Source organism: Microtus oregoni, unplaced genomic scaffold (genome assembly GCF_018167655.1).
Source record: "Microtus oregoni isolate MIOR12 unplaced genomic scaffold, Mior012 000019F_ref0000042, whole genome shotgun sequence".
Taxonomy (NCBI): domain Eukaryota; kingdom Metazoa; phylum Chordata; class Mammalia; order Rodentia; family Cricetidae; genus Microtus; species Microtus oregoni.
Genome location: NW_024543078.1, coordinates 8,919,420 through 8,934,122, shown reverse-complemented (window position 1 = coordinate 8,934,122; position 14,703 = coordinate 8,919,420). Strand labels below are relative to the sequence as shown.

General features: G+C 38.3%; 2 pseudogenes; both read right to left on the bottom strand.

Moving 5' to 3' along the window:
- Window positions 1-2,101: 2,101 nt before the first annotated feature.
- Window positions 2,102-2,950, bottom strand: LOC121459588 (annotated as a pseudogene).
- An 892-nt stretch (window positions 2,951-3,842) lies between these two features.
- On the bottom strand, window positions 3,843-6,542 carry LOC121459768 (annotated as a pseudogene).
- Between the last annotated feature and the right edge of the window lie 8,161 nt (window positions 6,543-14,703).

Here is a 14,703-nt window from a genome sequence, read left to right as displayed (position 1 = left end):
TTGTTACATTTTGCTTATATTTATTTATTTATATATTTTTTACTTTTTTTTATTGAGAAAAGGAGAAAAAAAAACAAGTTTTCACCTCCTCCCAGCCTCCCATTTCCCTCCCCCTCCTCCCCCCCTACGCCCCCTCCTCCCACCCTTCTCCCCTTCCCCCCACTCCTTTCCCCCTCCCTCTCCAGTCCAAAGAGCAGTCAGGGTTTTCTGCCCTGTGGTAAGACCTAGGACCTCCCACCTCCGTCCATATCTAGGAAGGTGAACATCCAAACTGGCTGGGCTCCCACAAAGCCATCACATTACGTAGGATCAAACCCCCGTGCCATTGTCCTTTGTGTCTCATCAGCCCTCATAGTTCACCATGTTCAGAGAGTCCAGTTTTATCCCATGCTTTTTCAGTCACAGTCCAGCTTGTCTTGGTGAGCTCTCAATAGATCAGCTCCACTGTCTCAGTGGGTGGGTGCATCCCTCGTGGTCCCGACTTCTTTGCTCATGTTCTCCCTCCTTCTGCTCCTCATTGGGACTTTGGGAGCTCAGTCCAGTGCTCCAGTGTGGGTCTCTGTCTCTATCTCCATCCATCACCAGATGAAGGTTCTATGATGATATGCAAGATATTCGTCAGTATTGCTCAAGGATAGGGTCAGTTCAGGTTCCCTATTCTCAACTGCCCAAGGAACTAACTGGGGACCTCAGCTTGGTCACCTGGGAGCCCCTCTAGGATCCGGTCTCTTGCCAACCCTAAAGTGGTTCCCTTAACTAAGAATTGTGGTTCCGTGCTCCCCTGTCCAACCTTCCTTTATCCCAAATCCTCCTGCTTTCCCAAGGCCCGACCTCCTTCCCTTCTAACTTTTCTCTCCCCATCTCCCCTTACCCCCAACCCACCCCACCCCAAGATCCCAATTTTCTCCCCGGCAATTTTGTCTACTTCCCTTAGCCAAGAGGATAACTATATGTTTTTCCTTGGGTTCCCCTTCTTACTTAGCTTCTTTAGATTCACCTATTGTAGACTCCGTGACCCTTATTTATGGCTAGAAACCAATTATGAGTGAGTACATCCCATGTTCATCTTTTTGGGTCTGGGATACCTCACTCAGGATAGTGTTTTCTATTTCCATCCATTTGCATGCCGGTTGTGGTGGCGCACGCCGGTAGGATTTGCTGAAGGAGGCAGAGGCAGGAGGATCACGAGTTCGAGGCCAGCCTGGGCTTATATTTAATAATCAAGTGACTTTTCTTCATAGTGACACTTGGTGTCTCTTTTAGCACTAAGTTGCTAATCTACAAAAGGCCTGCTTCAGGATATGTTGTTCAATCTAGCAGAAGTGAGGTTGATAACACCAGGATATTTACCTTTTTCTTCTTGAAACTGCATTATACTTTTAGTATAACAATGTTGGGAAATGCTTTAAATATATTAATATAAATGCTTAGGCCTACTCTGATGTCTTTGAAATAATTCAAGATTCAAAATTGTACTTATCAAGTAAGGAAGTAACTGCTTCAGGTGTTTTAAGTATAAAACTTTTTATTTATTTATTATTTTATAACCCTTACAATAAAACCTTGGTTTCAGGTACTTTTTTATTACTTTTTAATGTACATGGGTATTTTGCCTGCATGTAGTCTATGCACTGCATTCACACAATGTCCACAGAGACCAGAAAAGGGAACTGGAGCTGCGGATCATTGTTAGCTGCTATACTGGGAATCGAACCTGGGTCCTCTGGTGTAGCAGCCAATCTTCTTAACTGCTGAGCCATCTCTCTGGCCCCAGTAATCTTACTTTTGACTGGTCTGAGATTTAGACGTAGAAACTATCAGTGAGGACAACCTATATCTCTTGACAATCTGTCCCTGGCTTCTTTTATTCTCTTGGCGAAAAGTTTATCATATTCTGCAGCCTCCTCTTACTGTCTTTGTGTGTTATTCCTTCAGAGCAATAGGTTGGCATCTATGTTGTAGTACACTTGGATAACAAAAGCCTAAATCATGGGGGCTTTGGTCCTGGGTTTCTTAGATTTTTTTCTAGGTGTGTACAAGGTTTTATAGGTACTTTGTAAACATCAGAATCAATTGGGTCCTTTTCTACAAAAGCCTGATGTCATATTACAAAACCAGGAACCATACTTTCCGAGGCACTCTGATGAAGGGCAGAGAAAACATCCACATAACTGATGTTTAGGTGAGAAGGCAGAAAGATGATCTCAGTCAATCTGATTTGCCAGGGAAGGAAGCCTAAGGTGCTGTCCACAGGACCAAACTTCAATACTAACTCAGGGTCAGGGAAACCATGTGAACTAAGTAAGCCGTCTAGCAGATCTCCATCCAAATCTCTGGGTGTCCTCTGCTGCTGAGCAAAAGTCCTGAGCAGCTCTCAGAATATACACTTTTTCAGCTCCTGGGGACAGCACCTTCACTGCTGAAGGGCAATTTAATACTTGGTGGTCTTTGTCATTACTACTTGCAAATTCTGGTTATTATTTGCAACAATCTCGGCCCAAAAGTTCCTATTGTTGTTGCACAATTTCATCCATCAATCTGGAGTTATTTCTCTTGAACAGGCCTTGGTGGTCTTAGACACTAATGTAGAGATCCCCAAGGCCATACACCACACCACTGAGGCTCACGGTGTCTGAGAAGCTGGGCTCATGGTCCTCCTTAGTGACCACCAGGCCCATATACAGTAGCAGCTTCTGCAGGGACCCGCCCTCCGAAGACCAGCACAGCCTGGGGCCCAGTGAGGGTGCAGGTGATGATGCTGGTTCCTGCCAATGGCCAGGGCTTGCTCAGCTTGAAGCCCAGCAGCACTAGGACCACAGTGGAGGCAGCACAACAGCAGCTGCTCCAGATCCAGTTCCAGGGGAAGCAAAGGCAGAGCCAGGAAGTGAGCACTCTGCAGGTAGAGCAGCACTTGCAGCACCTGCCACACCAGCTCCCACAGCCCGGTCATTCTCCCATGGCGTTGGGACACCGTCTCCTCCTTCCCCTCCATCCCACATCCCCGGGCCTGAGCCCCTCATCACTGCCAACTCCTCACCTAGCCCCCACTGCCATCTTCCTCCGCCCTCCTAAGTCTATTTATTTATGGCTTCCTGACAAAAATTGGTGACATCCCCGACCACTAAGGAATGGTAATATCTCTCAGTTCAGGAATATCCACAATACATCACTAACAGATTGGTGCTTTATATCTCCAGTTCTCCTTGTAACCCCACCCCTGACTCCTGTGGCCATAGATGCTATCATTTTAATGCTGCAGAAGTGGCTACAAGCATACTACAAATTTCATTGACTTTCTTGAACTCATTGTTATGGATAGCTAGCTGTGATATAACTTAAGTCCGTCCAAACAGACGGATGACTAGATAAAAAAAACACTTGTCACCAAGTCTGGCAACCTGAGTTTTCTTTCTTGTAGATACCATATTTTTGTCTGTTTCTAACATGAAGCACCACAGTGGTGAAAAAATAGCCTTCAGAAAGGTTTTTTGTCTTGTTTTTTTTTTTTTTTGAGATAGAAAGATTTTCTTTATTAATGACCCCAACCATATTTCTTTAGATACAGGAGTTTTGAACTCAAATACTTAGAAGAATACAAGTTAAGATTGCATTATCTGCAACTCATTACCAGTAACATATTGTAAACAAACAGCTTGGAAAAGGGAAAAAGGAAGGGGAGTGAGAAAGGGAAAAATAAAAGAAGGGAATATTCCAGATTGCAGAGGGCCCATAGGTTGAATAACCTTAAGAACCTGGAGAGGTGCAACATGAAGGGCTACAATTATCCAGTAGCAAACGGTCCAGCCTTCCATCAACAGAGCTTCTTCCTCAGTTTCCAAGTGTTAGCGGGATGAAAATGTCTTCCCCATGAATGTTTTCATTACTTTTTTCTCTGCATCTGGGTGTGCACGAGTGAGCACCTTAAGGAAGTCAGATGGTTTTGCTCGCATTCGTGTATGAATATAGGCCTTGGGTACTTAATGTGGTAGTGCAGATAGTCCCAGAACGTGTGGATCAGGTTGATGGTGTTGTCTCAAGCAGTGGCATTGGTGTGGCGAGGGGAGAGCAGGAAGGTGATGTAGCCAGTGTTGTCACCCACGGCAGCATCTGTGTCTTTCAGCTCTAGAGGAGGTTTCCTGTGGTTAAAAAGGACCTGGGGGGCTGGGCTCTTCGTCCTTCTTTGAACTCTTGCATGAAGACCTTTCCAATGACAACATCGTCATCATCCTTAAACACCGTGCTGAAGACTACTGTGACTCTGTCTTTTTTAGATTCAACAGACAATGGATAACCACTCTGTTCCCTCCTTCCTTGTCCTCTTCTTGTGCTAATTTTTTGGGAGAAATTAATAGCAACTATCCTAAAACTGGTAGACTTAACCTCATAATAAGAACTTCTTGGATTCTTCCTAGAATTGTACGTGATGCTCCAATAACTGGAGCCCATACGTTCTATACTGATGCAAATAAATCAGGGAAAGCAGGTTACAAGTCAGATGAATTGAGTAAGGTGGAACAAAGCCCTTATAATTCTGTCCAGAAGGCAGAATTATATGCCATTCTTATGGTGCTAAGGGATTTTAAAGAACCTCTTAATATAGTTACAGATTCACAATATGCAGAAAGACAAATATATTGGTATAGATTCTTGTATATTGATACAAAGTTAAATTATATTGACTACTGTATGCATGCATGTTTCTACCTCTGTTTAAAACATTTTTTATGTATTGACATATATTGTATTGATATATATATATATATACATTGTATATATTTACCATATTGCAGTGTACATTTCTACCTCTGATTAAGATACTTATATAATGTTTGTGTATGATATATATTTACCTACTGCAATGTATATTTGTACATTGTTTATATTTGGAGGTCATTGTCCTCATTTGTTTCACAGTTGTTTATTGTCTTAGTCTTTAAGTTAGATAGATATTGAGAATAATATAGATTAATAGTCATCTAAGTTTGTCATTTATAATTAGACTAATCAGGTTCTTTAGATATATAGAGATTATACTCAGTAGAGATAGATAATCTTCAACTTCTTCAAAGAGCTGTAGAAAATGGCCTTTAATCTAACTCAGAGTTTTGTGGTAGTGAGACACAATTGCTCCTGGCAACACCACTCTATTCCCGAGAGAATGTTGAGCACCAAAGACACTCCACCTGGAGCCTTTCTTTTTGGCAGAATTGGCCTTTGGGCAAAGAAATGCCCATACCTCAACCACTGACAGAGATACAGAGCATGCATCAATGGATAAAACAGGACTGTCATATCCTGCCAAGACAGGGTAAGATAGTTTTGAAAAAGTTGCTTGCCTTTGAAAATGGTATGTCAGTTATGTTAGGCCTTAGCCAAAGTTGGTTGCTTCAACGCTGCTAATGTGACTTTGGGTGATTGCCCAGGTAGCTAGTTGTCTCTGTGATTTGTTGCATGTTTTGGAAGTTGTTTTACTGAACTTCCTAATTACCCAGGTAACATTATTTCCCTTCTCAGATCTTCGATGGGATTGAAGACTATATAAATGTAGTTACTTTCTCTCATGACTTGGCCAAGTTATTTATTATACAAGACCTAAGCTAGTTAGAATAGGATATTTGTACTTATTGTATATAATTTCATAGTAGGTTTAGAACTCTCTTATTTAAACAAAAGGGGGAGGTGTTGCGGGAGGTCCTCCCACTCCTCCAGCCTATAGCCACTGAGATACCAGCCCATTGGGGCGTGGTCTCTCTCCCTTTAAAAAAGCGGCCACTTCCCTCTCCTCTCTCTCTTCACTTCCTGCTCCACTGGCGATTAGACTCCCTTCCTCGTTGCGTAGAGGGCTGTTGTCTTGGATGGTGATCTGTAAGTTTTTTCCCCATTAAATAAATACCACCCTATTAATCATAATTCCAAACTGGTGTGGCATTGTTTGTGACTTACGCCTTCAGAACTGGAAGTATTTCTCAAAGACAGAGGCAAAGCAATTTTGCTTCAACATGCCAGCCTGCTGCACGATAGAATCCTTGGATGCAGGCAGATTTTCAAGGTCATATAGCAAAGAAACATTGTATCCCAATTCTGGGTTTACCAAGAAACTCCCATATACTCTCTTTAATAAGTCATCAGCACCATGTGCCTGAAGTTCCTTGTAGAATTTCAAAGGAATACTGACCATCACCTGTAGGGTTAAGCCAGCCCCTTAGGGGCGGGCTTGCCTCGGGCGAATGTTGACTGATAAATCGAGCTTGTGGGAGCCTGTGCGTCCCTTTTCCTGCTTCCTGTGCTAAGCGGGAACCTCGGTTCTGTAAGTTTATTTCTTCATTAAAACTGTATATATTTCTTTACAATCTGCCTGCATTTATTTACGCCGCTACAATCACCTTTGTTTTGTCTCCATTAGGTTTTGAAATATGATAAAGGACACTATCAAAATCTGCAAATGTTACTTCTTCAGCTTCTGGTTTGTTTCCAAAGGCCGTGTTCTGGAAGGAGAGTGAGATCTCCTCGATGATGCGATTGTTCACCTCCAGCAGGATCATGGCGGAGGCTGCCCCTGAAGCTTTAACCCGCCTGCCAAGCCGCCACTGCCTCCACCGCCGCCTCACCCACGATCCCGGTCCCCCGAGAAAGGTTTTTACTGGGCTTTAGCCTTTAAATCTCTCTCTTGCTCAGATGAGTCACTTACTCAGATTGTTCACCGTTTAGGTGATGAACTGTCTCTGTATGTCACACTTGATTCTTGGTGTTTGTGTCTGCAGGATAGACTTTTTTTCCTGCTAGGATCTGAATTGTTTCCCAAATTTGTCATCAGGCCTTGAGATAGAGAGAAATATGTATTTTAAGAGAAATATATAGATTTGCCCATATTATTTATATTTTAACCTGTGGTTACCTGACTAGGAGAATTTGCTATGCTCAAATGGCATGCAATGATCAAGGTCATATAGAGCACTAAGGTTGCTTTCATCTCTGAGCATGCCTTTGTGTTTGAGAGCTTTACAGTAATTGTCCCAGATTCTCAGAGAGCGCTGACAACATTCTGTGATTCTTCAGTCTTTTCCTTCGGAATGGTACTTTTGATGGAAAGGGATGACATATAGTAGCATTGGCCATAAGCCTTTTGAGAGTGTGCTCTTTCTTCATTTAACCTAGACAGTGTGAATACAGTAATTGGGAGAAGTTTGGGGCTTGTTTATTAAGCATGTTATATAGTATACAAATAGAGAGAAAATACATTGGGCGAAAGTAATTTTATAGTTAAACTTGGAACATGTAAGGTTAAGCAGTGTTCTGGGAATTTTTCTTGTGGCATTGTAGGGGGATGAATGGATCTACAAATGTTTGAAAAATCTGGAAACTTAGGATAAGTTTATATTAATAATAAATATGTCATTACACCTGCATTATAGAGTTTTAAGGAATTTTATACTCTTATTTATTATACTTCCCTCAAATTAATGATTAGGCCTATTGCTTGAATTTAAACATACTTCTGAAAAGCGTTTAGAGATTGATGAGCATTTAGTGTATAATTTGCTTAAAAATAACTTTGTCCCATACCTAGATTTTTCTAGGCTTGTATACACTATAGCTTTTTTCAGTTTTTTTTTAAAATATCATTAGATAATTTTTTTCTTTCTGAGACTGGGTCTCAATATGCAGCCCTGACCTACCTAGAATTTGCTAAGGAGACCAGGCTGGCTGCAACTCGCAGAGATCCAACTGCCTCTGCCTCTCAAGTGTTGGGATTAAAGGTATAAGCTACCACATTTGTCAAGTTTTAGATGTCTTGAGAAGTAGTTGTTCTCACATGAATTTAGATTAGATATTTTGTATTTATTTGATTTAAAAATCTTGTTCTTTTCTAGATTCCATATTATAATTATTGAAAATATTTCAACGTTTATAGTTTTATAAATAATATAATGCCAAGTTCAAATGGAGAATAACTTTATTACTATATGCCTTCTTTTTCAGTTATGTGCACAGTGAACATATATGTTTATTATTCTTTTTAAATTTGACATTATGAACATTTTTAAAAATATGAGCATGTAATTCAAATTTAGTTTTTGATGACTGTAATATATTATGCTTATTACCTGTTTTTTTTGTGTTGAGTATTTAGTTTGTTTCTAATGTCTACTATAGAGAATACTGATAAAACTTTTCTACAAATGGACTGAAATTTACTTTGAATCTTTTGGACGAGAATACTGATAAAAACTTTTCTACAAATGGATTGAAATTTACTTTAAATCTTTTGGACAAATTTCCAAAGAATATATTACTGAATAAAAAGTCTGAAAATTTTAATATATATTTTAATACATATGTATATATACTTTATATTTATTTACATGAGTGTATTTAAATATGTATAAATATATTTGGCTAAATAAATGTATTTATTACATATGTGGTATTTTATTTGTTCTCATAAATACCAAATAGTGGCGGACAAGTAAAATAACTCAGAGTCACACAGCTAGGTGGCTCCAGGGTCTGAGCTTTCTTTGTAATCCTACCTGTTTTGATGATCTTGCCAAGTGGCTCTTTCAAATGAGTATCACACCTGTTTTCAGTCAATTTCATTGTAACAATTAGTATCCAATAATCTTTTTTAATACTAAATTTAATAGACAAAAGTGATACATGTTTTTTCCCTGGAAGTACATGATAAGTAAGATTAACTTATAAGTTAAACTATGTTCATCGGAAAAGCTTTCCTGTGTGATAGGTATGGTTCATGACCACATACAAAACAGTGCAAATTGGCTATGGCTATATATCATGGAGGTTTCTAGAATGAATAAATCTTTGGGGAATGACCATATTGTTTATTAACTTTAAAATAGCATTTAACTTTAACATAATAAAATTACATATAACAAAACGGGTATCAAGCAAGAATTACAATATTTATATTTACTTTACCTGTTATCATAAGTGAGGAAAACTATAACTATCTATTTTTTCTTCAACTATATCAAAGACTCCAGAAAGATAGAATATTACCTAAGAAAATAGGAAGTACATTGTAAACAACTTCCAAAACTCTAGAAATGACAGAGACATCTCACTGTCTGGTCAGTTACCAAAGTTCTTCTCTATCATTGTGGCATCCAGCTTCAGCCTATAGGCCGATAGTATCCAGCAGACTTTTTCATGAAGCATGAAATTTCAAAGACAATTCTGCCTATATCGGTAGTTTGCCAGTCACCTTCTTCTGTATTCTGAAGAATGTCTTGCAGATTCTTTCATGAAGCAGGAACTCCAAAGGATCGTCTCACCTTTAGGCAAGTTCAGCAGTCGTTTCTTGATGGGTTCTGCATGTCCAGTTCAATTAACAAACTCCATAAGGAGCCTTTTCAATGCCCATCATTTTCTTAAAGAAGGTGATGCTGCCAGGAGCAGATGTGTCTCACTGTCATGAAAAGTCTTAAGTTCATTTACATTTTAAATGTCTCTGAAAGATCTGAAGAATACCTATCTAACAGAAATACATCTCTGTACATCTAGAAAGTCTAACATGACTACAAGCTTGACTATTATAGATAAGAATCTATTAACATATATTTCTTAATTATACATTACATTTTTAAATGAGCTATGCAAAAACAATACCTTAATCAAGATCAGCTATATATAATAAATTTACCTTAAATTTGTATCAATATAGCAAGATCCATACAAATGCAAACTACCCCCCTCTATAGCTTAAACCCCTCTAAGTGTAAAGAAGCATTTACAAACAATATTTGAGAATATGGGCACAGTACTGTCCGAACTCCTTTCTGCATTTTATAGGGAAAAGAATTTTCTTTGTGAGGGGTGTTTACAGCAACCTTTCAGGAGGTTTTGATCCATTAAACCATATTGGTCTGGAAGCAATCCACAGGTTCTCATCTTCTGGGAAAACTAAAGAAGAACCTCCTTTCCAAAGCAACATATCCTCAGACTAAAATTTTGGAATCAAGATACCTTTATGTTGGTTTAACTTAGCAGTCCATGCAATGAAATGTCTCTCTGTACTTAGCTCTTTCACAGTCAAAAAATTCAAAGAAAACACACTAATATACATAATCTAAACTCTTTGTGTATTTTCCATCTTTACGTGGCTTAATTTTCTTTACTCCTTTTAATCTATGACTGTCTATACTCTGTTTCATTAAAGACATTTTCACTTCTTTTTCAACTCTGTTTTTTTCTCTCTTCCAAGCATACTCTTTTTTCTCTCTTTTAAGCCTATGTACATTTATCCAACACTGTGACCCATTTCGAGTTCTTTTATGTCTGAATCTGTCTTTATTGCATTATCTGTAATTCTTTACTGTCTGGAAGAGCTTTTTTTTTGTTGTTGTTGTTTTTTTTTTTTTTTTTTTTTTTGTTTTTTTGTTTTTTTGTTTTTTTCGAGACAGGGTTTCTCTGTGGTTTTGGAGCCTGTCCTGGAACTAGCTCTCGTAGACCAGGCTGGTCTCGAACTCACAGAGATCCGCCTGCCTCTGCCTCCCGAGTGCTTTTAAAATGGTAAGCAGATCAGTTTCAGTTGCTCTGGATGCTGCCTGTGCCTCTCTCCACTTTCAAAATGGTAGACATGCCATTACTGCCAGGTCTCAGAAGAGCTGTGCTTAGCACTTTAACTCTGAGAATGAATGTGCAGCAAATGAACCCTTTTTATCTGAGTAATAGCTAAATCTGCCATACAGCGCACTGCACGACCTAGAAATATCTCTGTGTATGGTGACAGGAATCTGCCATGCTCTCCTGCTTGTGCACACGTAGTAGAACTGATCTACCAACTGCCCAGGAGGAGAGCGCTGAGCCATGGGCATGGTTGCAGTCTCTTTCCTCCAGACGCTGAGTAGGCACACAAACACCTGAGCCCACAAATGCCATTAAAAAGCTCCATAGCTAGAGTTTGCACTGGCAGAATGGAATAACCACACAGAAACTATATTAATTAAATCACTGCTTGGTCCATTACCTCTCACTTGTTATTGGCTAACTCTTACATATTAATTTAACCCTTCTCCATTAATCTCTGTATCACCATGAGGTCGTGGCCTGTCAGCGAAGATTCAGCACATCTATGGTGGCAAACCCATGGAGATGCTCAAATCGGCTGGTATCTTAAAGGCTACTGGCTGAAGGAGCAGAATGTGCTCCCACATTACCTCCCCTTTTTATTTAAATAAGAGAGTTCCAAACCCAATACAAAACTATATACACTAGGAACAGATAGCAAGAATAAATAGAATTACACCCAGCATAAACAATATTAAGCAAGGAACATATGCTAAATGTTTTAATAAACATTCTATCTTATGGAGTCTAAGTCTTCTATAGGAAAGGCTTGGCTAGATCATAAGAGTACAGTAACTATGACTATCTAATCTTCAACCTCATCGAAGGCCTGAGAAGGGAGATAATATTACTTGAGCAGGCAGGAAGTACAATCAGGTAGCTTCCGAAGCAAGTGATATATGACGGAGATAATTAGCCTACTGAGCAGTCACCCAAAGTCTCACTTTGCAACATTGAAGCAACCAAATTTGGCTAAGGCCTAACTTAACTGACAGACCATTTCAGAGGCAGGAAAGTTTTCAAAACCATCTTACCCTGTCTTAGTAAGATTGGACAGTTCTGCTTATCCATTTCCGGATACTATGTAACTTGTCAGTAGTTGAGGCAGTGTCAGTTCCTTGTCCAAAGGCCAGTTTTGCCAAGAAGAACACAAACTCCAAGTGGATTGTCTTCAGTGCTCAACATTCTCACGGGAATAGATTGGTGCTGTCAGAAGCAATCAGGTCTCATGTCAACAGAACCCTAAATTATTAAAATGCCATGTTCCACAGATCCTTGAAGTGGTTGAAGATTACCTATCTCGACATAATATAATCTCTATGTATTTAAATAACCTAATTTATCTGACCGTATGTATAACAAACATGAACAACTATTGACCTATAATAATTAATACCTGTATAACTTAAAGACTAAAACTTCATGTCAGAATATTAAATAATTTGTAAACAAATATGTAACAAATGAGAATGATGACCTCAAAATATAAACAATCTATAAGTATCTTAATCAGGGGTAGCAGTAATATATAATACAATATGAAAATATACCCTAAAAGTTGTATTAGTATACAAAATGTTCTAAACCGAGACAGAAACACACATACGTAGAATCTGACAAAAGAACTTTGTATTGATGTATAAATAATGTAAACAAAAGTAACAAATACAATTTGAACTTGTATCAATATACAAAAACTATACCAATGTAAATTATCCATAAATAATAGCTCACAAGTTTCACTCTATTACCCACTATTACTGTCCCCCCCTTTTCTTTGAACAAACATAGATTTCACCCCAACCCTCTGTCTTGTATGAGTAATAATATCAACCCCTAAACGGTGTTCCCAACTCTAAGGACAAACTCTTTGGGGAAAGGGGAATGTCATCTTTTAGAATTACTTCCTGCTGTCATGGGGGTGATATTCTCTGAAAAGAATCCTGTAAAACTTAAGTGGTGCTTAAGCTCCAAAATTACTGTCTAGCACAGTTGCAAACAATTTCTGAGCAGTCAATGGGTTTTGGTTAGTTTTTGTTTTTATTTTCAAAGTTTTCATTTGGAGTTCTGCCAGAATATAAGAAGGAGCATCATTTCAGCAGCTGGTACCCAAAAAAAGCGGTCTTATAGTAGCGCTGTCTATATCACGATGTTATCTCAATTAGGTGCAGTGGTTGCTGTGGGGCTTCATCTTCTTCCTGGAAACCTCTAAGTTTACAGCAGGAAAAGGATCTGTAGGAAAATCTATTGTTCATCATGGAAAACTTAAACATCATTCACATAAACATACATACAATGAAGAATATGATATAGACAAAATAGGCATGGAGAAGGTAATTTTTTTTTCTAAAGTCTTCCTTCTGTCTTATAACAGATGGCTCGTGATATGAGACAGAAACTCTGAACATTCATTTTAACAACAAGCTTGGATTTAGAGAGGTACAAAGCCACTTCAGAACCAGATATACACACATATGTGTGTGTGTATAAATTGTAAGTGTAAACAGTACCTGGATTCATAAGCCATATTTTGTTTTCTAGATGCCTCTTAGTGGATAATCATTTTTCCTTCTGTCAGCAGATTATAGAAAGAGCAAGTAGGATACCTCTTTATAATCTCCTTAGCTTGTTGCCATGTAATAAAAAAACTCTTTCTTTAAACCTTTTCTATTGACGTGATTTTTTTATAAATTTCAGAGGCCTGCAACAGGTTTCCAATCAATAATTGATCAATTTCTGCATTATCTTGTGCTAGAGGACCTGGCAGACCCATATGGGATTGAATGTGTGTTATGTACAAAGACAAAGTCTATTCCTGATCATGTCTTGCACCTGGATAAACAATGAAGTCAATTCTCTATTAACAGGTATAAATTCAGCAGTTTCAATATGCAAGATAACTCTTTTCACATATTGTAATTTGGTAAGTATATTAAGAAATTCTATAAAATCCCTTATCACCATAAGAATGGCAAATAATTTCACCTTCTGGACAGAATTATAAGGGCGTTTTTCCACCTTACTCAATTCGTCTGATTTGTAATCTGCCTTCCATGATTTATAAGCATCAGTATGAAATGTATAGGCTCCAGTTACCAGAGCATCATATACGATATGAGGAAGAATCCAAGAAGTCCTCTTTTTGGGGTTAAGTCAATCGCTTTGGGTATAGTTGCTATTGATTTCTCCAAAAAAACTTAGCACAAACTCTTTGTCATGGTTCATTTTCATCCCATAACTTTTTATTTCATCAGTAGTGAAAGGCACTATAATTTCTGCTGGGTCTATACCTGCTAGCAGACAAAGTCTCAATTTACCTTTTATAATTAATTCAAAGACTTTTTCCATATAAGTTTTTAATTTATTACTTGGTTTATGTGGTAAAAAGATCCATTCTAAAATAATATCTTCCTCTTTATTAAAATTCCCATAGGAGAAATTCTGGAAGTCAGTATGACAAGAATACAACTAGGATTTCGATTCACCCTATCCACATGTGCTTCCTGCAATTTTTTCTCAACAATTGTCAGTTCCTTTTCTGCTTCAGCTGTGATTCTCTGGGACTATTCAAATCTTTATTACCATCTAATGCTTTGTTTAAATGAATTATTAGATCAGGTGTTATTGCAACAGCTGGTAGTAGGCTGGAAATGTCTCCTAACAATCTTTGAAAGTCATTAAGAGTCCGTAACTGGTCTCTGCTAATTTGTGTCTTTTGGGTCCTAATTTTTTGTAAACCTATTTTATAACCTAGATAACTGACAGAATCTCCTCTCTGTATTTTTTCAGGAGCATTCTACAATCCCTATTTAAGTAAAACTATCTTTATTTCTTCAAACATTCTTTCTAAAGTGTTATAGACATTCATGTAATGGTAAATTATAGGAAATTGCTTACATATTATTTCGAATGGCTGACTTACAAAGTATTAACACAGGGTGGGGTTGTTGAGCATTCCTTGTGGGAAGACAGTCCACTGGTACCTCCTAGTAGGCTGAGAATTATTACAAGTAGACACTGTGAAGACAAACTTTTCTCTATCTTTTTCTTGTAAAGGTATAGTGAAGAAACAATCCTTTAAATCAATAACTATGAGAGGCCATCACTTTGGTA